Source organism: Chiloscyllium plagiosum, unplaced genomic scaffold, assembly GCF_037043375.1.
Source record: "Chiloscyllium plagiosum isolate Xiang-an unplaced genomic scaffold, Cpla_swu_hap1 HiC_scaffold_21, whole genome shotgun sequence".
NCBI lineage: Eukaryota > Metazoa > Chordata > Chondrichthyes > Orectolobiformes > Hemiscylliidae > Chiloscyllium > Chiloscyllium plagiosum.
The window spans coordinates 14,491,080-14,517,530 of NW_028270159.1; the positions used below are offsets into that span (position 1 = coordinate 14,491,080).

The following is a 26,451-nucleotide window of genomic DNA, read 5'->3' on the forward strand; positions in this document are numbered from 1 at the left end:
GCCCATCTTTGTTAATGCTAATTTTGGATTTATTTGATGGTGTTTTATTTTAGAAAGCCAGGCAGTAAAAGACAGAATTGAAGCCAATCTTTACAAACATTTATTCATAAGAGACATACATTATGAGTACGCATCTCGACTACCAACAGCCAAAGTTTGAGTCCATTCCTACTTATAGGAGCACAATGGAATCTCCCAGCTAATAAGGTAAAAACAATGACTGCAGATGCTGGAAACCAGCTTATGGATTAGTGGTGCTAATGCCCACCCTGACATACAGTTACACACAATATACAATTATTCTGCCTTTTCTGGCTTCCTTCAACCTACTGGGATTCCCAAGGCACAGGACTAAGTGTGCGCATGTGTCAAATAAGTAGTTATAATGAAGCATGCAACCTCCTTAAAGATTTTAGTCACAGACACACCACCTGATGATTGATTGATTGCTCCTTCCTGATAGACCCACTCTGTTAAAACCAGGGATGGATGCTTTCAGGCTGAGTTTGATGACAAATTTTATCTTCCCAACCATCCGCAAAACATCAATCCTTAGCAATTAAAATCCTTCCTTCCATTGTGCTACATGGGTAGTTTGATGTCATCAGTTTGCACGGTTGAATCTTCAAATATGGAGTTACTAAGCTCTGTCAATCCCAGCATACAAACATCATGGACAAAGACCAAAAACAGAAGTTGCTGGAAAAGTTCAGCAGGTCTGGCAACATCTGTGATGAAAAAATCAGAGCTAACGTTCCAGGTCCAGTGACCCTGCCTCAGAACTTCACCAGTTCTGAGGAAGGTTCGCTGGACCCAAACCGTTAACTCTGGTTTTTCTTCACAGACCACAGAATCCCTACTGTACGGAAACAAGCCATTTGGTCCAACAAGTTCACCCTCCAAAGAGTAACCCACCCAGACACATTCCCCTACCCTATTACTCTACATTTACCCCTGACTAATGCACCTAACCTACACATCCCAGAACCCTATGGGCAATTTAACATGGCCAATTCACCTAACCCGCACATCTTTGGATTGTGGGAGGAAACCAGAGCACCCAGAGGCAATCCACACAGATACAGAGAGAATGTGCAAAATCCAAGCAGACAGTTGTCCAAGGCTGGAATCAAACCTGGGTCTCTGATGCTGTGAGGCAGCACTACTAACCACTGAACCACTGTGCTGCCAGGCATGTTCAGCTTTTCCAACGACTTCAGTTTTTGTTCCTGATTTACAGCATCCGCAGTTCTTTTGATTTTATATGGACAAAGACCAAATGTTTTTCAGAGAGAACGGAGGGAAGATAAAAGAAGTTGGAAGGGAATTCCCCTTCATCCAGCATTTAGAATACACTGAACATACAGCACATAATCTTGCCATTTGGCTCAACTGGTGTTTATCCTCAACATGAACCTCTTCTCAGTCGATGTCATCTCACCCTATCAGCGTACACTCCAATTCCACTCTCCATCATTTGCTTATCTAGTTTCCTTTAAATGTATTGTACCAGGGTCTTAAAGCACAGCAGCGAGTTCCACATTCTAACCATTCTCTGCAGCCAAGTTTTTCCCGAATTCATTATTGGATTTTTTTTTGTGACTTTCTTGAACTGGTAGACCCTAGCTAAGGATTCCTCCAACACCGAAAAAGTTTTCTCTACCTCTGGCCTTTCAAATCTGTTCATAAACTTAAAGAGCTACACAGGGTCACTTCTAAGACACCCACTTTCTCAAAACAAGAAGCTTGAGCAATTTCAGTCTTCCTGGACAGTGATAGACTCTCCGTTCTGGCATTCTCTAAGTCAATCTATGAAAGATAGGTGTTACATGGTGGCCATGTTTCTCAAGGTAGTCACTCAGAAGCTTCAGAGGACATAGGGCATGTGTATCCCACTTAGATTTGGATCCATACTTTGTATCTAATAGTATTATATTTTATTCATTTAAGGGACATGGGTGTCACTGGTTGGGCCACCATTTGTTATTCATCTTTAATTGCCCCTCAATGGATTCTTCCATCCCTGCCTGGTACCTGTTGGTTGAATTTCAGTTATGCATTCCCTCATTGTCCCCCTCTCTCATTTGTAGTCAATTTGAGGTTGTTTTACCATTTTGGGGAGCAGTCTTGAACAGACCGATTTATTATCCTGTTTGTGCTATAATAAAGCTGTCTTCCTTTCCTTTAAAGTACATATTTCAAATTGTTTTCTAATAAAGTTATCTCTCCTTTTTTTGTTACTTTTTGAATGACAAAATTTTTTTTACACATTATTTGGTACTGAGCCACCCACTGGGGAGGGCAATGGGGTAGGAATGTCAGAGAATGGTAGAATAACTCAGCAGGTCTGGCATGATCTGTGAAGAGACGGCAGAGTTAATGTTTCAAACCTAGCACGATTCTTCTTCTGAACTAATATTTTGGGGACATGGGTTCAAATCCCACCATGGCACATTTAAATCCAATGATACCCAGAAATAAAAACTAGTCTAATGGCAGCAATGTAACTGCATTGTCATTAAAAAAAACTAATTTTCTAATGCACTTTGGGGAAAGAAATCTGTCATCCTCATGCTCTCACACAGTGCTAGGATCCTGAAGCCTTCAGGACTCAATATCAAATTCAATAATTTTAAGGCCTAGACACTTCCTTCCATGTCCTTTCCCCACCCCCACAGCCCAGGCCCTATCATCACCTGGGTTGTTTTCAGTACTGCCAATCCATTTTCACCTACTTATGGTCTCCATTAGCAGCTTTTCTCTCCAGCTGCTTTACCATTATCCATCCTTTTGTCAACTTAACTGTCTTTCTCTTCTGTTGGACTCCATTCCAGCTATCATTTAACCCTTTATTCTAACACTCTCCACCCCGACTCCAACATATATACCACATTTCCCTAGTTACTATCAGTTCTGAAAAAGGGTCATATTGTGCACATTCGTTAATAGGTACATCCACATACTGATGCATTCTGTAGTACTATCTCAATAAGGTGATCATCTATTTCTCAGTTCCATCCAGCTAACTTCGCTGGGTGTATTCCCAGGAATATCCTCTCTTAAGTACAGCTATAATGTTATCCCATATCAAAAACATCAGTCCACCTCCTCTCTTGCTCCCCCTTTCTATCCTTCCTATAGCGTCTATATCCTGGAACATTAAGCTGCCAGTCATGTCAATCCCTGAGCCGTGTCTCTGTAATTGCTATGATATCCCAGTCCCATGTTCCCAACCATGCCCTGAATTCATTTGCCTTCCCTATTAAACCTCTTGCACTGAAATAAATGCAGTTTAATTTATTGGTCCTGCCTTGTTATCTGCTTTGTTCCTGCGTGCCCTGACTGTTTGACCTACTCCTTTACCCAAATGTACCTAATTTTAAAATCTTGTCTCTCTTATTACTTTGTACCTTGGTACCTAAGGTGGCACCATGTGTGGTGACATTATACACTTTTCACTATGCTACTGTACTTGAGTACACGTGACAATAAAGTCTAAGTCTAAATCTAAATGGTTCTTTCATTCTCTAAACTCCATAGTAAGGAGTATAGCCATGGGTGTGATTCAGGATACTAAAGCAGTAAGTAACAAACAAATAATAGTCTGTACACCCCCTTCTCAAAACCCAAACTGAACTTAACCGTCAACCTCTCTCCTCACGACTTTAGTCATTTGTCTGAAGGTTCTGCATCTTTCAGTGAAAGGGTTACTTGTTTAGATATTGGATTCAAAACAAAATGGATTGCCAGAGTCTTAAGCGGAAATAAAAATCACTTGACATGTTTCTGGATTGCATTGATTCTGGTTGTCATGGTAGCAGCTTGCTTCAAATCTGCCCTATCGGAAAAACTGAAGCAGCCACTTCTGTTCATTTCAATATTGACATTCAAGGAAGTGCATTGGGTTGAGTCAAGCATTTCAAAGGTATTGCAGCAAGCCAGGGGAAACGTCACAGAGGAGTACTAGAAATTATAAAGTGGAACAACATTGCGCATGAATGTGTATTTAATACATGGTGTATAAATGAAGTAATGATACGGTTGATCTATTAAGAAAGAATATAATTGCACCATGTGCATTTGAACCACAGTTCTGTAAGATTGTGTAAGACGTTTGCCAAGATTCCAGCCAAGGCAGAAACAAAAGCTATCATCATCCACATCAGGAAGTAATGTCACCATAGCCTTACCAAACCATAGGGCTGCTCTAATTAGAGAGGGATAACTGGTGGTGGTTTAACCTGAAGGGCCTCAGGAAACAGGACAATTTGAGAATGAGAGTCCTTCATGGTAACCTGAGCCGAACCGAACCCATGCTGTTGGCATTACTCTGCATCACACATCAACTGTCAAGCCAAATGAAGCAACCAAGCCCCATACAAATACAAGAATTAGGAGCAGGAGTAAATCACTTGGCCCCTCAGAGCAACTAATGCGAATGGTAGGAAAAGAGTGACTGTTCTTTCCAGGAACTGGGTCAAAGGTATTCTTTCGACATGCCTCTGTGGGTTTTACAGTGCTTTCACAAAGATGTACAATGACGTCCATAATCAAAGGTTAATGACTGTCACTGAAAGTTTGTCAGGAAAATAACTTGTCCTCTGTGTTATTTGTGCCATTAGAGAGTCAAGACTAGCAAAACCAATGACCCAGGTGATCGGTTGATGTCAAACTTAGGTAGTTTCCATTTTCTCAAGGGCAACCAAGAATGGGTAATAAATGCTCTACTTAACACCTGAACTGCCACTACTGAGTGCCTTGGAAATAAAATAAAAATTAAAACCATAATTTGTCTCTAACACATTGAATTTGCAGCACAGAAACAAGTCATTTATTCGAACTAATTTGTACCAGCATTCATGATCACAAGCTTCTTCTCAATATATCAATGTATTCTTCTCATCTGTTCTCCTTGTAATTATGAAGCTTCTCTCTAAATGCATTTATGTTCCTTGTTTCATCCTCACCATCTGACAGCAAGTTTTACATTCCAACCATTCGCTGGATAAAGAAATTTCTTCCAAATTCTTTGTTACATAAATACATTGAAGATAGTGCAGGCACAGGTTGAACATTATCTATACTGCACCTAGTCATTTGCTTTTCCATCTTGCAGCACCTTGTAGAACTTTAACTGCTCAAACTGACTGGGCTACTACTTTTTTTGTGGATGGTAGTTTTGACTAATTGTTCGGCATGTGCCATTTCCAGCTGTCAAATTAAGCTCAGCTTTAAAAGCCACACACTGCTCATCAATTTCCCCTCAAGGTTCACTGCTGCGCTGGGAACAAACTAGTAAGAAATGATCAATGAATTAGAGACAAGCTTCAAGACTGAACAAAAGATTACACAGGGGAGCTTGATGTGTGATCAATGCATTAAAGAGGAAACTTCAATTTAATTATTCAATATTTTAGTGCTTCCCAAGTAATTTTTTATACAAACGTAAGCATAGTTTTCAAGTTCCCAACCAACAACTTATATTTATACTGTAGAGCACTGTCAACATCATTACAGATCTCAAAGTGTTTCACAGAAGCAATTGAAAACAAGGTTTGACATTGTGCCACATGAGGAGATAAAATCTCTTCATGATCTCACCCCTATCCATCTCTGTAATCTTGTTCAGCATCACAACCCTGCAAGATCTGTGTTCCTTTCATTTTGGCCTCTTGAGCATCCCCAATCCTAAACACTCCATCATTAGTGGCCATTAGCTGCTAAGCTCTGAAATTTCTTCTCCTGAAATGCTTCACATTTCTACCTTCATTTCCTCCACTAAGGTACTCCTTAAAATCTCTTTTGGGCATCGACCCTAAAGTCTCTTCATGTCACTTGGTTTCAAATATTACTTTGTAACCCTCCTGTTGAATTCCTTGGGATGTGTTATTAAAGGCATTATGTAAATTGTAACACATTACTTGGAAATATATTGCTGTTCCTTCATTGTCACTGGCTCAAAATCCTGGAATTCCCTCCCTAAGGGCATTGTGGGTCAACCCACAGCAGGTGGACTGCAGCAGTTCAAGAAGGCAGCTCACCCCCGCCTTCTCAAGGGGCAACTAGGGACAGGCAACATTCCTATCCCATGAATGAATAAATTTTAAAAATGGAATTGTTATTGCCCTGACCAATGTTTATCTCACGGCCAATGTGACTTATCAGATTTTCTGGCCATCTACCACATTGTTGTATTTTGTACGTACTTTTCCAACAACAAACCCAGTCCAGTAGGTATGCACCACATGCAGATTTTCACATATTTTCAGGGGTCAGATTCCTGCATGAGAGCAATTTTAATATTGCAGATCAAGGTGCCTGGGACAATGTGAAATTCTGGAAGGGCAGAAAGGAGGAGTTCTGAGGTCGTGAAAGTGATAGGTAAATATAAATAAAAATTCCTTTTCCTTCTCTGCTCAGTTTGGTAATGTTTGAACTAAGCAAGCATGCAATGCCCATAGGAAATTAGTGGTGATTCACCCATTACTAGCCACTGACTCATCAATGAGGTCTGGAAGTAGTTTCATTACCAGGAGCTGAGATCTTTCCTTCTTAATGCCATTGTACAAATTTAACAAGTGAGTAAGCCTGGCTGGGCATTTACCATTGCTCTGTACTGATGAACTGGGTGAATTTAGCTGGCTAAACTCCAGCTGAAACACGGGGAATCCATGAACTCTGTGTTTACTTGCTCCTAATACTTCCACAATAAGCAATGAGGTTCTCCCACACAGTAAGAAGGTGGACAACTGATCTGAGCAAAATCAGATCTCTCTCCTTCTATTTACAGCATTATTTGGAAACTGCAGCCTGATATGTTTCCAAATATGTCATACAGCTTGATGATGATGTATCTTATGTAAAGTTTAAAAATAGGGCAAGGATTAAGTCTGGTTGTGAATTTTGCCATGTTGATATGACCAGCCAAAACTCATTGCCTGATCTGAAACTGAAGACTGGCATTTCTGGCAAGGTACAAGAAGATGACTGGAGTCATACCCTTGTCTGAGTGAATGGATTGGATGTAAAAATGGCATTAGGGGTCCTTGTGCCTGGTTGAAAGTAGGTGGCCAGAGAGCAAAGTAAAACACGTTAAGGCCATAAGATCATAAGACATAGGTTCAGAGTAGGCCTTTCGTCCAATTGGGCCTGCTTTGCTATTTGATAAGATTCTGACTAATCTGAAAATTGTCAACCTCTCAGCTCACATTAGTGGGCTAAAGTACTGACACATCGCGCCAGTGGCAATCAATAAAGCATCTACCGCCGGGATTGCAGTCTCCAATCAGAGCACCAGCAGCTCAGCAGTGCCACTGGGAGCAGTGGTCATACCATGATGGGGGTGGGGAGGTGGGGGGGATTGTGGGGAGGTTGGGGTTGGTGGGGGAGCCCTATGGGTTAAAGAATTTCTAAAACAAGAAAGTGGTCCCCCTCCAACCCCAGAGCCAGGCCCATGGCACCTCAGTTCTCCGGGTTGACTGCCCATGAGGCAGCAAACCCTCCCCACGTGTCAACCCAAGCACTGATAAAATGCTCAAATGAGGAGAGAGAGAGATGGTAGCAAGGGTTTTCTGATATGTGATTGGGTCAATGGGTTTGTGTGAATTTCTGAGCAAAAGTTTCTTTTAGAAGATGGATGGCCCTGTAAACATGACAGTAAATCATTGAGCTGCAGCCTTTTTGTTGAAGAACTATTGGCTGCTCAGTGAAATCCAGTGGAGGGTTGCAGAAGGTCCAGGAAAATGCTAATATTTCTCCAGGAATTCCTGAAAGCTCTGGCTCTAAAATATGGCTTCCCCACGACGCACCTTCAAAATTAGATCTGGGAATACTTAAGATAGTGATTTGACAGCAGAAAATTGCATGTACTTAGTGAACACCCAACACCACCCCAGTGTGTCATACAAAGCTTTGTGACTTAACGTCACTTACAAGAAATGACAAAAGTTCCAGGCAACCTTACAAAGAAACCTCAAGAGGAAGTGAAATTCATTCCGGATTTATCTGATTTGTAATATTATCCATTCAGTTCCTCAAAATCAGTTGCAACTTTACAAAAAGGCAAAGTTGGGACTGAGCTGAAAGAAATACCAAACTCTAGTTTTCCTAATTTCTTGGTTACTTCCTATGAACCTGACAGGATTCACAAAATATCTCAGGACTGACCTACAGCAGCAAACAATCCTAAAATGGCTGCCAGGAATTATATGAGAAACCTTCAACAATATCCTTTTTCCTCCCTTCTCCTTGCTTACCAACTCCCCAATTTATAGTCTGAGTGCTGTATAAGGGATCCTTATCATTAATTTGCTTTTACCCTTTCACTGTGTATCCCCAGTTTCCTTCCCTTTATCATGCCTTCTCCCTCCTGCAGTATACCCTCCCTTCCCTACACCTTGACCATGACTTCTTTACCTCTCTTTTCTCCTTTAGGACATTTCTTAAAAACTACTTACTGGACAAAACTCTTGGTCATCTGTCCTAATATTTGCTTAGGGAGTTTATTGTCAAAGTTTGCTTGTTAATCATTCCCATGAAGCAACTTGGGATGTCTTACTTTGCCATAGGTGCTATATAAATCCAAATTGTTGTTGTTACATGCGAATTCCTTCCCAGTTTAAATTTGAGGTCAAAAGGAAAAGAGTTAAGACCCTTAACTGCCCCTTGAGAGCACAACAATAATCAGACTTGAACTGATTAGTGGCATATTTGTGCCATGTAACTGCAAGGAAATAACTATCTCCAAAAGAGAGAACTTAACTACCTCCCCTTGACATTCACCAAAATTACTGAATCCCTCACTATCAACATCTTGTAGATCACCATTGACCAGAAACTGAACTAGACATGCCACATAATTCCTGTGATTACAAATGCAGTTCAGGGCCTGGGAATGTTGTAGTGAGCAGTTCACCTCTGAACCTCCCAGTTCTATCAATTATACAGCATAAGTCAGGAATACTCTCCGTCAGACTGGATTTGTGAAGTTCTAACAACATCCAATAAGCTCAACATTATCTAAGAACAAATCAGCCCAGTCTATTGGTAACCCACCTGCCATGTTAAACATTCAGTCCCTTCACCACTAGCACACAGTTGCAGCAGCGTGTGCCATATACAGGATACGCTGCCTACACAAGATCCTGCGAATTACTTGGGAAGAGAAAAGCACTCACACCAGCGTTCTCGACCAGGCCATCATCCCCAGGATCAAGGCATTGTCCAGCCTTGTTCGGCTATTATGGGCTGGGCACATTATACATATGACCAACATGAGGCTCCCTGAGAACATGCTCTACTCCCAGCTCGAAAACAACAGGTGAGCCCCAGGTGAACAGAGAAAGCGCTTCAGGGATACTCTCAAGGCCTCCCTGGCAAAGTGCAGCATTCCCACAGACACCTGGGAATCACTGACCCAAGACTGTCCAAAGTGGCGGAGGACTATCTGGGAAGGCATCAAGCACCTTGAGACTTGCCGTGGGGAAAAAGTGGAAGCCAGGCAGAAACATCAAAAGAAGGGTGCTGCCTCACCCACCCTTTTCTGTAATCACCTTCTGCCCCAAATGTAACAGAGCCTGTGATCACCACTTCAGTTTGCAACTATACACTTACCCTGAGCCGAGCTGTGACAGACTGCTGACAAATGAATACACTCCAACAACTCTTTGTGGATCTTTCGTAGCACCTTCCAAACACACGCCTCTACTGCTTTGAGCAACTTGGATAGTATGTGAGTGGGAAAACCAGTATCTGCAAGCTCACGTCCAAATCACTTCACATCCTGATTTGTAGCTGAATCGCTGTTCCTTCACTGCTGTTGTGTCAAAATCCTGGAACTCCCTGACAGCACTGTGAGAATACTGACATCATGGATAAACAGCTACAAGATTAAATTTTGTTGTTTTACTTTAGCTGGAAGAGTAAGGAGAAGATCTAAATTCAGGGCTGTTATTGGTAAACTGTGCAGTGTCATTGAGAAAAGGGTAGAGAACAAGTCTGTCACCTCTCATTGCCTGGCATTGACTCTGTTCCAGAATGCATTGATCAACGTGACAACTCACCATCATCTACTCAAGAGCAAATAGGGAAGAGCACCAATGCTGGATTTGCCAATGACATCCATAATACAGTGAATGGGAAAAAGAAAAGCAGCAAATGCAGAGCAATAGATGTAAGGACTCAAATTATGTGGAGTTTAAAAAACCTATTAAACTTATGTGTACACACAAGGTTAAACAGAAATTTATTGCTTTTCTCATTATCTCCTAGTCAGAATATGTTTGTTGACTCTTCTGTCTCCTCTTACAGAATGGACACTTAATCTGAATTATCTTTGAAATAAACGGTCCAAAGATTTGGATCCTTTAATGTTTCTCTGTACGTTCTAATGGACTGAAATCCTATGATTAACTGTGTTTGTCATGTTGATTGCAGCTTCACTGTGGTAATGTGAGCAAATTAAGAAATCAGTTTATACACAGTGAAGTCACAACACTTACAACATCGATTCACGAATCAAGGAAGGACACTAGTCCAGGAGCTTATAAGTCCGTAAGTACTTATGGAGCTATATCAAGAAGTTGGAAATGTCCAAGTGGAGAAGAAGGAGAACAAAAAATTTGTCAAAATATTGTGTGGAACAGAGTCAACTGCCAAGCATTGTGATCAAACACGGCTACATTCTGACAAGTGACAGACTCGTTCTCTACATTCTTCTCAATGACACTGCACAGTCCACCAATAATGGCCCTGAGTTTAGATCTTCTCCTTACTCTTCCAGCTATAGTAAAATACCAAAACATTATCTCATAGCTGTATAGCCATTGAATTACCTCACGGCATTTTTAAATGACCAATGATCTTTCATATAACCAAGCCTAACATGGATAGGTAAAGTATATATTTATATGGGTGAATACTACAAGACTCAAAAAATACAGTATTAAACTCAAAATGCAGGAATATATTTTTTCACCTCATATGGCCTCACTGGATAAAACGGAATTAACAACATGAACCAAAATAAACTGACTACACCTCAATTGCACATTGCAAACTAAGAAATTTTCATTCAAATTTAAAAAAAAACAAATAACCCAGACATTCTGAAATCAGAACACTGATACTCTGCGGCTGGGAATCCACTTGATAAGGACAGTCAATAAGTGGCTTTAATCCATAAGGATGAGCAGTTTACCTTGAGAGAAATCTTCAAAGGATCCAAGTCATTCAATTTCAACAATATATCAGATTAAGGGCCCAATAAATGGAGATAGAAAAGTCTTAAATATGTAGTATGTTTACATTACAATCTTCTATAGACAATAAAATATAATGTTTTTTTTTCTGCTTTAGTCTTTCTCCTAGTCCAGTCATTATTCTATTCATTATCATCTCCTGTGCACAGCGAAATCCAATTGTAAATTGGAACATTGCCATTTTTGATTAAAGTGAAGGGACACTGCACTGGGGCAACATATGGATGAGGCCCAAAGTTGGGCTTGAGGATGATGAATAAAGTATAAGTGCTCCTTCTAATGTATATAGCAAGCAAATTTTGCACGCAGGTTTCTGCAAGGCAAGCATTGCTTAAAGCCAACCCCTGCCTCTTAAAACAGGGGACATTCCAACTGGAAGATATTCTGAGGAGGAAGAAGAATGATACACAGCTGTGCTCAAAAAGGCCTGTAAAAGCTGACATGTCAGTTCAGCAATGTGAGCATGGCTGAGCCTTCACTCTTGGAGAGGAGCAAGGATTCTGTGGTACAGAAAACCTTCCATCCACACACAGGACCAGGGTCTTACAGTTGCCTGTTTGCAAACTCTGAAGGCTGTAAAGTCTGAAAGGTCCTGTCTGGGCTGCACACAGGTTTATGTTACCACCAGCTATGGGCATGCAAAAAAATTGTAATTCTTTCACAGGATATAGAGTTGCTTGTCCATTGATAATTGGTCTGGATGAGCTACTTTATTGAATCACAGCAGTCCATATGCTGTAAGGGCACACCCACTGTGCTGTCAAAGCCTGAAGATTTTGACCCAATGATATTGAGGTATCAGTGACATAGTTTCAAGTCAGGATGGGGTGTTGCTTGGATGGAACGTGGAGATGGCACTGTATCCATGGACCTTCTGCCCTGGACGATCAAGGTAGTAGACATCGTGAGCTTGGAAGGTGCTGTTCAGAATGCTTGAAGTTAAAGATCTGATGGGATCCAAAGGATCAAATAGGATAAATTTAGAGTTAAAAATCACACAACACCAGGCTATAGTCCAACAGGTTTATTTGGAAGCACTCGCTTTCAGAGCGCTACTCCTTCATCAGGTGCTCCAAAAGCTAATACTTCCAAATAAACTGTTGGACTATAACCTGGTGTTGTGTGATTTTTAACTTTGTACACCCCAGTCCAACTCGGGCACCTCCAAATGATAAATTTAAATGAAGTAACTATCTGCATATATTTCAGCTGATTTCCAGTTGAGTAGCAATCAATTCTCCATTTTTCTCTGATTTCCCTAGTTAAGGTGGAATGAATGGGTGGGATGTTTTGAGCACTGTCACATGATCATGTGTATGTGGATTTCAAGTAAAGACATGACTGAGCTTGTTTGCTACCTCCACCCACTCCATGGTCAGATACTACACCAACATTGACACACTGGCTGAGACAGTCCATGGGAATGAATAAATCCAAAAACATATTGCACCTGTGAATACTAGTGATGCCTACCAATGGAGAAAAGTAAATTTCATATTCTGACAGCGTGTATATTAAATTTTTAATAACAAACCTGCAGCTATATAGCAGATTGAATGGATTTTATTAACACACCAGCCTGCTTCCCTTAGTCCATTATTGCTCCATTTCCTTTTACTGCTTCTATCAACTACTTTGCTCCAAATTCAATCAGTAACTTTTTATATCTGAGTCTCATTCAATGAGTGAAATGCACACTAACAGCTCTCACTGCTATTCAAAGTAATTTATTGTACATGCAATTTGAATAAGATGTTAATTGCATGCCTTTCTTTGTTCCTCAGTTAAGGATGTTGAGTAATAAAGAGTCCAGCTCTGCCTGTTCTGCTGGTGTGTCTCAATAGTGTGGTTTGTCTCTGAACTCGAGTTAGGGCATTTTAACCATAAAAAAAAATTCCCAGTTTTCTTCTGTCCTTACCAGAAACCCAGTTTGTGTAAGATACACTTGCAGCAGCTCCACCACACCTCACCTCACTCCTTGGTTGGAGCCTGCAATGTGAACATTGGCATGATATTTGACAAGAATGGAGACTCATAGGCAAGTTCACTCCTGGTTACCTTGGTCCATTCTCCAAGAGGAATCATTGGGCAGAAAGCTGGAGTGACAGCTTGACTGAATTGATGATTTTATCCCTCAATTTCATAGTCTTATTACTCCAAGTCCAGTTGTAGTTAAGAGACCAAATCTGGAAAACTTCTGAACAGTACAGCTTGCAATCACTAATACATGTGCTTTTATCCATTAAATTTGGGTTCCTTAGATGATTCTGAATGTAAACTGTGTCAAATGGTTGACTTGGAAGAATTAAGACTACCTGACTGGGTCTATATTAGGACACACAAAGTATGTGATATCTATTTTGGCTGCAGTTTTGTTGACTCAGTTGGCAAATGGCTAATTGGCAATGTAGAATGATTCCTGAAGAAGGGCTTATGCCCGAAACATCAATTCTCCTGTTCCTTGGATGCTGCCTGACCTGCTGCGCCTATCCAGCAACACATTTTCAGCAATGTAGAATGATGCCAACAGTGTGATTTGATTCCCACATTGGCTGAAGGGTTGTCCTTCCCAGCTTCTCCCTTACCTGCAGTGTGACCCTCAGGTTAAGCCACCATCAGTTATCTCTCTTTTGCTCTCTAATAACACAATGGGACTATGGCAACTTTACTTCTTTTAAGTACACCGTCTTCAGCTAAATCACCCACTACGGAAGTAACAGCCCTTTAATAGAACACTGAATGGATGATTTCAAGGAAAATGTTGGCATGCCTATATTTGTCTTTGGATTGGCCGATCCTGATTATTTTCTGGATCAGTTCTTAAACAGGAAAATTAGTTAATTAAGCACAGAATGGGCTATTTTGTATTTCTTTCATTCGGGAATTACATTTTTCCAGCATGTTGCTGAAATTTGCAATGCAGTCTTTGATTTTCAAAAAGTACTTTTTGTTATCCGGCTGTTTGCTGATTATTGCTGATAGTTGTATACTGATTGAAATAAGTTACTATTTAACAGAGATAGGGTTATAAGATTTAAACTCTCTGTAAAGCTAAGTCATTGGGAAATGCAAACATTATCTAATGTTGGCAGTTAGACTCCTGTAAGAGGATTTAATTTGGTTTGGTTTGCATCCCAGATATTAGTTCCCAAGATGTTTTGTCTGATTTTCCTCACCTCCGCCCATCTTGTCTCAAGGATAGAAGCTAATTAGGATTGGAAGGATATGAATCTCCTCACTAAAAACAATAATCCATAAGATAATTTTAAAAATAGATAAATACATGCAAGAAAAAGCTAAAAATGTAAAGACAAAACTATGGAATTAAGTGAATTGTTCTGTCAGAGATCTGGCACAAGTGCGACAAGTTGAATGGTCACTGTATGTGGTGCAAAATTCTAAAATGCTATAACACCTAATCATCATCCTTTCATAGATACTGTTTTTGGCTCAGTTGGTGGCATTCTTGGACTCTGGATCAGGACGCCATAGATTGGAAGGACATGAGCACAAATTCTAGGCTGGAATTGTAAAACATTACTGAGGGAGGACTGCACTTTTAAGAGGTGCCATCTTTAAGGTGTCACCATTCTGTTGGATGCAAAGATCTGGGGGATTAGTTTGAAGGAGATTTTGGTATGGAAAAACAATAGCCTCACAATCCTTTGGGCTGAACCATCTTCTATGCTGCCTGATGTTTATGCTCTCAACCAACATTGCTAAAAATTCAAACCAACCAGGCATTAACTCATTGCTGTTTTCAAAGTTTGCCCAGTGAAAATTGCTGGCTATGTTATCTACATTGTAATGGTGATGATCCTTTTCAAAAAGTACGTAATTAGCTATAAAGCACTTTGGGATATCCTCAAGTTGGACAGGCTTGTCTATTTTTATAAGATATTCCCAAAATTTGTCCTGAAGACAAATGCAAATTCAGAATAGTTCACCTCCAAATGGCTGTGAGGTTATCCATTTGAATCCCTATGATGAGCTGTAACAGTTTGCTTTCTTTGGTGGGAACCTGGAAGTGGAGGTTGCCTCTCCATTATATAAATAAGATTTGTACCACAGAAGTGCCTAGCAATGACTCTTTCCAACAAGATACAATCTAACCACTGTCCCCTGACATTCAACGATGTTACCATCACTGACTCCCCCATTATCAACATCCTGAGGGTTACCCTTTAGCAGAAACTCAATTGGATTCGCCATATAACCACACTGGCCACAAGAGCAGGTCAGAGCCTAAGAATACTGCGGTGAGTAACTCACCTCCTGACACCCCAAAGCCTGTCCACCATCTACAAGGAACAAGTTAGGATTGTGATGGGATACACCCCACTTGCCTGGATGGGTGCAGCTCCAGCAACACTCAAGAAGCTTGACACCATCCAGGACAAAGCAGCTGATTGACTGACACCACAGCCACAAGCATCCACTCCCTCCACCACTGACACTCAGTAGCATCAGTTTATACTATCTAAAAGATACACTGCAGAAATTCACCAAAGATCCTTATAAAATGAATTCCAATCCCATGATCACTTCCATCTCAAAGGACAAAAGCAGCAGATCCACGCGACCACCACCCCCTGCGAGTTCCCCTCCAAGCTACTCACCATCCTGACTTAGAAATTTATTGCCATTCCATCATAGTCGCTAGGCCAAATTCCTGGAATTCCCTCCCTAAGGGTGTTGTGGGATAACTTACAGCACGTGAATTGCAGCAGTTCAAGAAGGCAGCTCACCACCATCTTCTCAAGGGCAACCAGGGACAAACAATAAATGATGGCACAGCCAATGACGCTCATGTCCCACGAGTGAACAAAAATAAATTAAAACTTGCCTTTCTTTCATTCCATCGCAGGTGATATTAAGAAAGAAAACTGAAAATGTGGTTAAAGAGATGGGTTTTGAGAAGGGTCTTAAAGTTGAAGAGGGATCCAAGAGACCAAGATGTGTTGACAAGGAATGTCAGACCATGGGTAATGATGGGATGAGAAATGCAGAAAAATGCAGAGTAATAAGGCCAGAGAATTTGATAGCAATGGGTTGAGGGATGGTTGAAGAGCAGGAAATTATAAGGCTGGCGGAAGTTCAGAGGTAGCACTGAGCTGTAAACAGAAATTGGCTGCTGTACATGACCTTGCTTCCACTTCAGCACCACACTCAAGATATGAGGTTGAGGAATCCCTCAAAGATTCTTCCGATTCCTTGGCATGGTAGCAACTTTGGAAATCTCTGCCTTACCTGAGAAGCAGGGCTCAGCTTTTGGGCTGCATGCTTCCATGGTACTTCCCCTTATCTCTTAATACAAAGTCCTGGGAGAATGAAAAGGAATTGACCCTTCCTTTATCATCAATACCTGATATGATAAGCAGATAAAACAATTGATATCTTCAATGGTTCAGGACAGGAAAGCAATGACAATGAAACACTTGTTAAAAAGACAGCAATAGATGAGATTAATATTGAACCAGAAAGTACAACAAATGGAATAGCTGAGCACTCATAAAGGTAGAGGAGATATAAAGGATGTGAGGAATTAACAATAATTCATAGGGAGATACAAGCTTAATTGAACAAACATGAACCTGACTGCAAGTTATATTTTGATTTTCCACTCTTAAGGGGGACAAAATAGATTAATAAGAAGAAAAGGGGGAATGCATGCATTAGGAAGAATTAATCTATACTTGTTCAGTCAATAAAGTTACAGAGCAATAACTAAAAATGGAATCCTAGCTCAGTCAGATTGCTGTAAGATACTCTAATCATGAGAGGGAAACAGAAAATTAAATCTGCCAACAAAGCAAGAAAATTAGGAGGAATTAAGTTGTCTCGATTTTAATGATGAACTGTTTTTTGAGGTTGGGGAAGAGAGGGCTAGTGAACAGCAACAGAAAATTGAATTAATAAGAGCTCATATGAATTTAAGGAGAGAGTGCTAGATAGCCTCTTAGAAGCAATCAACATAAATTTCTGAAAAGAAGATTGCATTTGAAAAACCTGCTGGAGTTCTTCTGAGAACTTGATGGATCCAATCCAATGGAAATGCATAGTATCATCTGCGCATGAAGTCTTAAAGATCCACTGATGAAGAGACTGTTGGAGAAAATCAAGAGGAAAGGGAGCAGGCAAATGTTAGCAAATTGAGTTTAAAAACTGGTTAGCAGAGAGGAACGAGAGTTGAGAGTAGATTCTCAGAATACATGAAGGTTGTGTTTTTTACATCAGTGATTTGAATATCAGGCTCGAACAAACATGCCTTTAATTTTCGTATGATGCTAAAATGGCAGACAAAGTCAATAATTCTAATTACCAATAAAAATGCAAATGCTAATTTGGGTTTGTATGATTATAAAAAGGTTATCAAACCCGAACAATCTGATGGCCTAAGCCAAAGGTTTCAAAAGCGATGGCTGCAGAAATAGAGGATGCCTTTATTTTGCTCTTTTCAAATGTCTACGGTTTTGCTTAAGAAAGGAAAAAGAAAGAGAACAGGGGGAATTGTAAGCCAGTCAGCCTGACATCAATAGGAAGGGAGATGCTAGTATCTCAGATTAGCAACATGATAACAGGATGCTTAGAAAATAATATTATGACTGGACAGAATCAAGACGGATTTACAAATAGAAAATTATAAGGCAAGAACTTTCAAAAGTTGATTGGGAGCAAATGTTTCACAGGTAAAGGGATGGCTGGAAAATGGAAAGCATTCAGAAATGAGATAACAAGAGTCCAGAGACAGGAAAGGCTGGTAGGTGTAGGAGATGCTGGAGGATAAAGAAATTGAGGGTTTGGTTAAGAAAAAGAAGGAAGCATATGTAAGGTATAGACAGGATAGATCGAGTGAATCCTTAGAAGAGTTTAAGGGCAGTAGGGGTATACTTAAGAGGGAAATCAGTAGGGCAAAATGGGGACATGAGATAGCTTTGTCAAAGAGGTTTAAGGGGAATCCAAAAATTTTTTACAAATACATTAAGGACAAAAGGGCAACTAGGGAGTGAATAGGGCACCTCAAAGATTAGCAAGATGGCTTTATGTGGAGCCACAGGAGATGAGGGAGATAGTAAATGAGTATTTTACATCAGTGTTTACTGTGGAGAAGGACATGGAAGGTAGGGAGGTAGATGGTGACATCTTGAGAAATGTCCATATTTCAGAGGAGGAAGTACTGGATGTCTTGAAATGCATAAAGGTGGATAAATCCCCCTAGATCTCTGTGGGAAGGTAGGGAAGTGATTGCTGGGGGTCTTACTGCGATATTAGTATCATCGATAGTCACAGGTGAGGTTCCGGAAGACTGGAGGTTGGCTAATGTGGTGCCACTGTTTAAGAAGGATGGTAAGGACAAGCCAGGGAACTATAGACCAGTGAGCCTGAGGTCGGGGGTTGGCAAGTTGTTGGAGGGAATTGTGAGGGACAGGATGTACATGTATTTGGAAGGACAAGGACTGATTCGGGATAGTCAACATGGCTTTGTGCATGGGAAATCATGTCTCATGAACTTGATTGAGTTTTTTGAAGAAATAACAAAGAGGATTGATGAGGGCAGAGTGGTAGACGTGATCTATACGAACTTCAGTTAGGCATTTGACAAGGTTCCCCATGGGAGACTGGTGAGCAAGGTTAGATCTCTTGGAATACAGGGAGAACTAGCCATTTGGATACAGAACTAGCTCAAAAGTAGAAGACAGAGGGTGGTGGTGGAGGGTTGTTTTACGGGCTGGAGGCCTGTGACCAATGGCGTGCCACTAGGATCGGTGCTGGGTCCTCTACTTTTCGTCATTTATGTAAATGATTTGGATGTGAGCAGAAGAGGTATAGTTAGTAAGTTTGCAGCTGACACTAAAATTGGAGGTGTAGTGGACAGTGAAGAAGGTTACCTCAGATTACAATGGGATCTTGATCAGATAGGCCAATGGGCTGAGGAATGGTAGCTGGAGTTTAATTTAGACAAATGTGAGGTGTTGCATAGTGGGAAAGCAAATCGTAGCAGGACTTATACACTTAATGGTAAGATCCTAGGGAGTGTTGCTGAACCAAGACACCTTGGAGTGGAGGTTCATACCTCCTTGAAAGTAGAGCCACAGGTAGATAGGATAATGAAGAAGGCGTTTGGTATGTTTTCCTTTATTGGTCAGAGTATTGAGTACAGGAGTTGTGAGGTCATGTTGCGACTGTACAGGATGTTGGTTAGGCCACTTTTGGAATATTGTGTGCAATTCTGGTCACCTTCCTATAGGAACAATGTTGTAAAACGTGAAAGGCTCCAGAAAAGATTTACAAGGGTGTTGCCAGGGTTGAAGGATTTGAGCTATAGGGAGAGGTTGATAGGCTGGGGCTGTTTTCCCTGAAGTGTTGGAGGCTGAGGGAGATCTTATAGAGATTTCTAAAATTATGAGGGGCATGGATAGGATAAATAGATAAAGTCTTTTCCCCAGGGTGGGGTAATCCAAAACTAGAGGCCATAAGTTTAGGGTGAGAGGGCAAAGATATAAAACAGATCTAAGGGGCAACCTTTTCATGCAGAGGGTGGTGCGTGTGTGGAATGGGCTGCCAGAGGAAGTGGTGGAGGCTGGTACAATGGCAACATTTAAAAGGCATCTGGATGGGTATATGGATATGAAGGGTTTGGAGGGATATGGGCCGGGTGGTTTGGCAAGGGAGAATAGATAGGTTGGGATATCTGGACGGCATGGATGACTTGGAACGAAGGGTCTGTTTCTGTGCAGTACATCTCTATGACTCTCTGACTGGACGTATAATAAAGGACAAGCACCAACTGTTTATTATGTAGTATCGTGGAGACAGTGGAGCATGTGTATGTGAGATGTTGCTCTGGGAGATTGCACCCTGTTGAGTTTTTTGAAAATCTTTTGGCTGTATTTCAGCATCACACTCCTGATGTTTGGGCCCCCAATGAGGAAGGGAAGGAGGGCAGGCAGGTCAGAGGACTGTTTCATGGGCCTGCACCTGGGTTTGGCTAAAGTAGCTATCAACAGGTCCAGGCAGTGGCCCATGAAGGGATCACAGTTCTCTATTGCCTGTCTCTCTTCTCTGGCAACAGTCACTCCCAGGTTTCCTTAGAAACTGAGCACATGGGCTCGGGTGTATTGTTTCCCCTTCAATTCAATTATAATTTAATTCTCTCCCACTCTTTGTAATTATCCTTTTTTGTAATTATTACCTGCCCCTGATGGGTAGTGCTTGCATATTGCATATTGTTCTTTTAAGTAGAAACATGGGTGATTTGGTTTAATTTTAAAAAAAAGAGAAATAAAAGGGGACAACTGTGCGGAACGAGTTGAAAGACTGTGTAGTTAAACAACTCTATCAAAAAGAAAGGTATCTTGATATGCTGTGAATGTCGTGACTCCCCCCCCACCTCAAGCAGGCACACACAACGAAGCCAACTATGTAATTTTGGCTGAATGAGTCGAAGAGGCAGGAGCATTCTCCAAGATAGTGCTGCTGGAAGTGATCCAGGTCTCATGGAGAAAGGGGTTGACAAAGAGGAGCAGAGAACTGGAGCTGTACTCAACAATAATCAACATCTTGCCATTCAGCCCTGTCAAACCGCTGTGCTCCTCTGCTCAGACCAACTACTACACCCACTTCCCTGTCCACAACATCAAGAGGCATGCTCTCCTGACTCTAGGGAGGGTAGCATGGCAGCTGAATAGGCACAGGCAGTGAAGTGCAGCAGGGTGACTGTGATAGCGACCATCTCCCCTCCTTTCCTGGCGTAAGGGGATAAACCAAATGATTCATACTTCTCCAACATCTTGTTTACCTCAAAAAATGGAAGTCCAGTACATTAATTTCTATGTGTTATTAGTTTTCTCTTTGTGAGTGCAGATGACCTCACCTCCTTGCTCTATGCTCTCAGTGCAATCTTACCCATTTCTCCCAGTGGCATGCCTCTTCCCGATTCCTCACCTCTGACCACAAACGTCCAGCCCCCAGCATCCTCTACCCTGCCTGCACCTGGCCTCAACAACGTGGTCCCAGTCTACCTTCCCTCCCTCCACTGCTGGTACAGGTCTCACGTCTCTCTCCACCAACAACCTTGTTGATCCACACACCCCATTTCGTCAGTTAGGGATGGGCAGTAAATGCTGGCTCAGCCAGTGCAAGTTCCATCCCTGAATGAATTTTTTTAAATGGTGATTTATTAGTGATGCTTAACTTATGAAATCAAAGTCACATGACAACAGGTTATAGTCCAACAGGTTTATTTGAAATCACAAGCTTTCAAAATGCTGTCCCTTGGTCAGGTGAAAATCATTTCATTTCACCTGACCAAGGGGCAGCACTCCAAAAATGTTTGATTTCAAATGAACCTGTTGGTCCATAACCTGGTGTCATTTGATGTCTGACTTTGTCCACCCCAGACCAACACTGGCATCTCCACATCATGGCTGAAGAAAGATTGGGAACGAATGAGTGTAAATAAATTGCTTCCAATGATTGACGGGCTGAAAACGAGGAGACATAGGGATAAGATTAAATAAAGAGATTTAGAATGGAAAGCAGAGGTATTTCTTTTTGCGCAAATGTTTGGAGACTTTAGAATGCAGTTAGCAATTGAATTAAAGATTATGTCAATATTTAAAAACAGATTAGGTGGTTAAAGGAAAATGGAATGAAGGAGTTTGGAACCAGAGCGAGATTACACCTCACATGAGATTAGGGCTCTTGCTTGTGTGGAAGATAAAACATCAACAATAAATAATAATTTTGTTTCTGTAGTGAACTACATTAATGAAACTTGTTGAGCTACAGTATTTACAAAATGAAGCAATGTCAGTATTAAGTTACAACACAGTTTGGAAAATATATTACGAAATTCTATGGTGTAAGAGTTGATTTTATTTGTCCTTGTATCCACTTGCTTTGCCAAATATACTCGAGTATTAGGAGTGACTTTTACATTTCGTGTGTAGAAAAGAGATGAAGGAAATTAGCCTACTTCTAAAATCTTACTGAGAATAATAGTGCACCTTAAGACCTCATAAATTAATGTTTTTTTTAATTAAACATACTTATAAATCTTAAGACAATCAAACTAAAAGACGAACACAATTTCATCAACAGGTTTTTAAAGAATTTGTAACAGAGAGTGGTGCTTGTATGGAATGAGCAGCCAGAGGAGGTGGTGCAGGCTGGTAAAATTACAACATTTAAAAGGCATCTGGATGTGTACAGGAATAGGAAGTGTTCTTGGGCCAAATGCTGGCAAATGGGATGAGATTAATGTAGGATATCTGGTCAGCATGGACAAGTTTGACTGAAGAATCTGTTTCTGTGCTGCTTATCTCAATGACTCTGTGACTCTAACCCAAAGAGTAGCTCATGTTTGTCTGGTTCTGACATGAAAACAAGTCTGTACATATGTAACTTAAGCCATGGGGACACCCTTTATTTTTATTGGAGAGAAGAAAAAACATTAGGATATGAAGGTTTGAAGAGCAAATACTCAATATCAAATTTATAAAATTGTGGGGAATTTACATGAGGATCTGGTAATATTCTGTATTGGAAAAAGATTGACATTTATCTTAGGTACTTGTGTATGTCACAGTTGGTAGATTTTCAGTTCAGAGCAAAGTAAAAAGAAAGTCACAATTGGATTTTGAATAATGGTCGGACTATCACTTCCACAAAGTTTACTTGTGCAGTCATTATCTAATCCCACAACCCATCGTAGTTCAGAGGCATGCTTTACCTCTTCAGTATTTGACATTTTGTATTACATATGACAATCCACCATTACTCTTCTCTTTAATATTGAGAGATCAAAATACTTGTAAAATAATAATCTTTTATATATTTGGGTGTGGCATTAATCAAAACCTTCTGGCATATATATTCATCTCTTCCTGTTTCGAAATCACAGTACCAATCTTTTCAAGAATTGAAAAACCCAGGAAAACCCCAGAAGCGAACCAGTCCACAGGACAAAGAAAACTGCTGTGTCATTATGCAGGGCAGAAACTAGCTTGCAATGTTCTAGCTAATTCATTTTATTGTTTTAGTAACACGTCTTAATGCTTTCTTTCAATTACTGTGAAGTTCACTCCTGACACTTCACTTTAAGTTGCTAGGCAGGGTATCCTTGGATGCTGCCTGAACTGCTGAGCTCTTCCAGCACCACTAATCCAGAATCTGGTTTCCAGCATCTGCAGTCATTGTTTTTATCTCTGAGTGGTTGCCACTTTGGAAGTTTTGATACATGGCCAGATACCTCTGCTGTGACTTGCAAGATGTCAATGGCTGGTGACTTGGTGTTTGTGGATCTATTGTTGTTGAGGGCAGATGCATGGGTGCTTTCTTTTTGAAGAAAATTACTTCCTTATTACAAGGTCTACTTTTTGGTTAATTTTCTCAGACTGCTTGTAGCTTTATTATAATAATTTATTACATGAGAAATGAGGGACTCCAGACATCTGGATATATTGGATTAGCTGAGGCTACTCTACTTAATGAAGAGAATGTTAAGTGGCGATTTGATAGCTATAGGGAGGTGGTGAAGACTGTCCTTCCCTGATCTGATATAGTTGTGATTTCAGACTCACAGCACTGTGGTTGACTGCCCTTTCTGGGCAATAAATGCTTGGCCTAGTCAGCAATGTCTATATTTTGTGAACAAAAAAAACCAAAATCACAAGGTCTCTAGGCAAAGGAAATGCAGAGAAAGAGCTGAGATTCAGAGAACTGGCAACCTGAAGAAACTAAGTTGTTAGGACCTGCATTGTGCTGCGTGAGGGAAAACAGAGCTTTCAAAACAGCATTGGACACATTTTCTAAGAGATGCAAGACTACAGGGCTGAGTAGTGGATGATTCCGGCAGGAAACAGGTGTGGGCTGAGTGGCCTCCTTGTCAGCAGGAGCTACTGCAGCAGTTTGACTTTTTGGGTGAAGAGGGACTTAAATCTCAAATAGCATCCATTGACCTTGAGCCCAGACCCTTGGATCCATCAATGCCCTGTCAATCATCTTGGGCCAAAGAGAAAAAAAGGCAGGGCTGGACATAATTGACTCGCGCGTGACACCATGATGCGCGTGGGGGGCGGGGCGAACAGGTCTGGAGCTTTGACATATGCTGTTGTCAATCAACGGTTCATCAAGACCCACCCTTCACACTGGCCCCGCCCATTCCCGCCCCCATTCAACCAAAACCTCGCACACCATGCCGCACTCCCATGAGAGCCCCAAGCCCACAGATTTCCCCATCCCGAGCAGGTCCCGCCGTGCCCCGCCCCCATCGTCCGACTCTTTGTCCCTCCCCCAACCCCCGCGAAGTGAGACGATGCTCGCCGAGCTCTGTTTATAACTCGCTCGCTGGCAGGTTGTGCGCAGAATCATATCCAGCGCGAGTGGTACAGGTTCGAAGCTCGAGCGTTAGTGACTAACCGACAGAGTGACCCAGGTGAGATGTGTCCTCAGTGTGGGGAGGGGGAATCGGTGCACAGGTAAAGCACATACATAGACCAAAACGATCAGGAAACTTTATGCCTTACAGTTTTAGAAAAAAAAATGTTAGCCTCTTCATCTTGTCTCTGACACGTCGATTTCACTTCAAACCAGGAAACTTTTATTTTTCGCTGTTATTTCAAAACTCAGTCTGGTCCAATTCCTGAAGTTTGCAGATTTGGTGTTACTTTTTAGGTCTTTTGCAAAGTTGTTTTAACTTTTTTTTATTGACTTTTGGGAGTGAAAAGTAACTCTTTCGAATGTGAATGACGACATTCAGGTCCTGTGTTGCTTAAAGGAATCCAAAGGCAGTTTTTTCTAGAATTAGAATTTCTACAGTGTTTGGTCAGTTCCCTTTCTAAAGCTGGACTGCAAACCCCATTAAAGCGATGTTGATGCTTCTAATAAGCTAAAAATCACACAACACCAGGTTATAGTCCAACAGGTTTAATTGAAAGCATGAGCTAGTGCTTCCAATGAACCTGTTGAACTATAGCTGAAAATATGTTACTGGAAAAGCGCAGCAAGTCAGGCAGCATCCAGGGAACAGGAGAATCGACGTTTCGGGCATAAGCCCTTCTTCAGGCTTATGCCCGAAACGTTGATTCTCCTGTTCCTTGGATGCTGCCTGACCTGCTGCGCTTTTCCAGCAACACATTTTCAGCTCTGATCTCCAGCATCTGCAGTCCTCACTTTCTCCTGTTGAAGTATAACCTGCTGTTGTGTGATTTTTTTTTAAACTTTGTACACCCCAGTCCAACACCAGCATCTCCAAATCATGACTTGTAATAAGCCTTTCTGTTTGTTAACATGATCTGCAAAACGAAGAAGGATATTGTTAAGCTGGAGGAGGTTCAAGAGAGGATTTTGCTGGGAGTGGAGGGTTTGTGTTACAAGGATGGGCTGGAACATTTTTTACTGGAGTGTAGGAGGTTGAGGGGTAACCTTAGAGGTTTATAAAATCATGGGTGGGAGGGTGGTGGTAAAGATAAGGTGAACAGCAAGTGTCTTTTCCCCAGGATGGGGGATTTCAAGATGAGGGGGCATATTTTTAGGTGAGAGGTGAAGGATTTAGAAAAGACATGGACAGTGTTTTTACTGAGTGGTTCATGTGTGAAATGAACTTCCAGAGAAAATGGTGCACGCATTTACTGTTGCAATGTTTAAAAGACATTTGAATACATAAATGAAAGCAAATATTTGGAGGGATATGGGCCAAGTTCAGGCAGGTGGGACTAGTTTAGTTTGGGATTATGGTCAGCATGGACTGTTTGGACCAAAGGGTCTGTTTTCATGCTGTATAACTACTGTATATGACTCTGAATGCATTTTAAACTTTTAACTGGTCAGGGTTATGTTTTCAAACTCCAAGAGTCAGATGCTATTAAATGTAACTGCTTGAGTAAAACTGGGAGAGGCACTAACAAAAAAAGATTGTTTTAGAGGTGGGGATATTAACCCGCTAGTGATATAAACTTTAATGTAAGCAAAATATTGTGTAAGAAATTTCATCAGAGAAATTGGTGATTAAGCTGCTTTTGAATAGTTGCAGAGTGTGTGGTGTAAGTGTTCCCACAGTGCTGTAAGGCAAGGAGTTTCCATGATTTTGTCACAGTGGCAGTGAAGGAACACTTATTATGAATCCAAACCAGAATGAAATGTGGTTGGAGATGAATTGCCATTGGTGGTGTTACCATGAATCTGCTGCCCT

General features: G+C 41.1%; 1 protein-coding gene across 1 annotated transcript in view; it reads left to right on the forward strand.

Annotated features, from left to right (window-relative positions):
• Window positions 1-24,551: 24,551 nt before the first annotated feature.
• The window catches only part of ass1 (argininosuccinate synthase 1), a 163,168-nt gene continuing 161,268 nt past the window's right edge, over window positions 24,552-26,451 (forward strand). The window contains exon 1 of the mRNA XM_043720419.2: window positions 24,552-24,696. The gene's annotated coding sequence lies outside the window, so the exon portion shown is untranslated. The remainder of the gene's footprint in view (window positions 24,697-26,451) is intronic.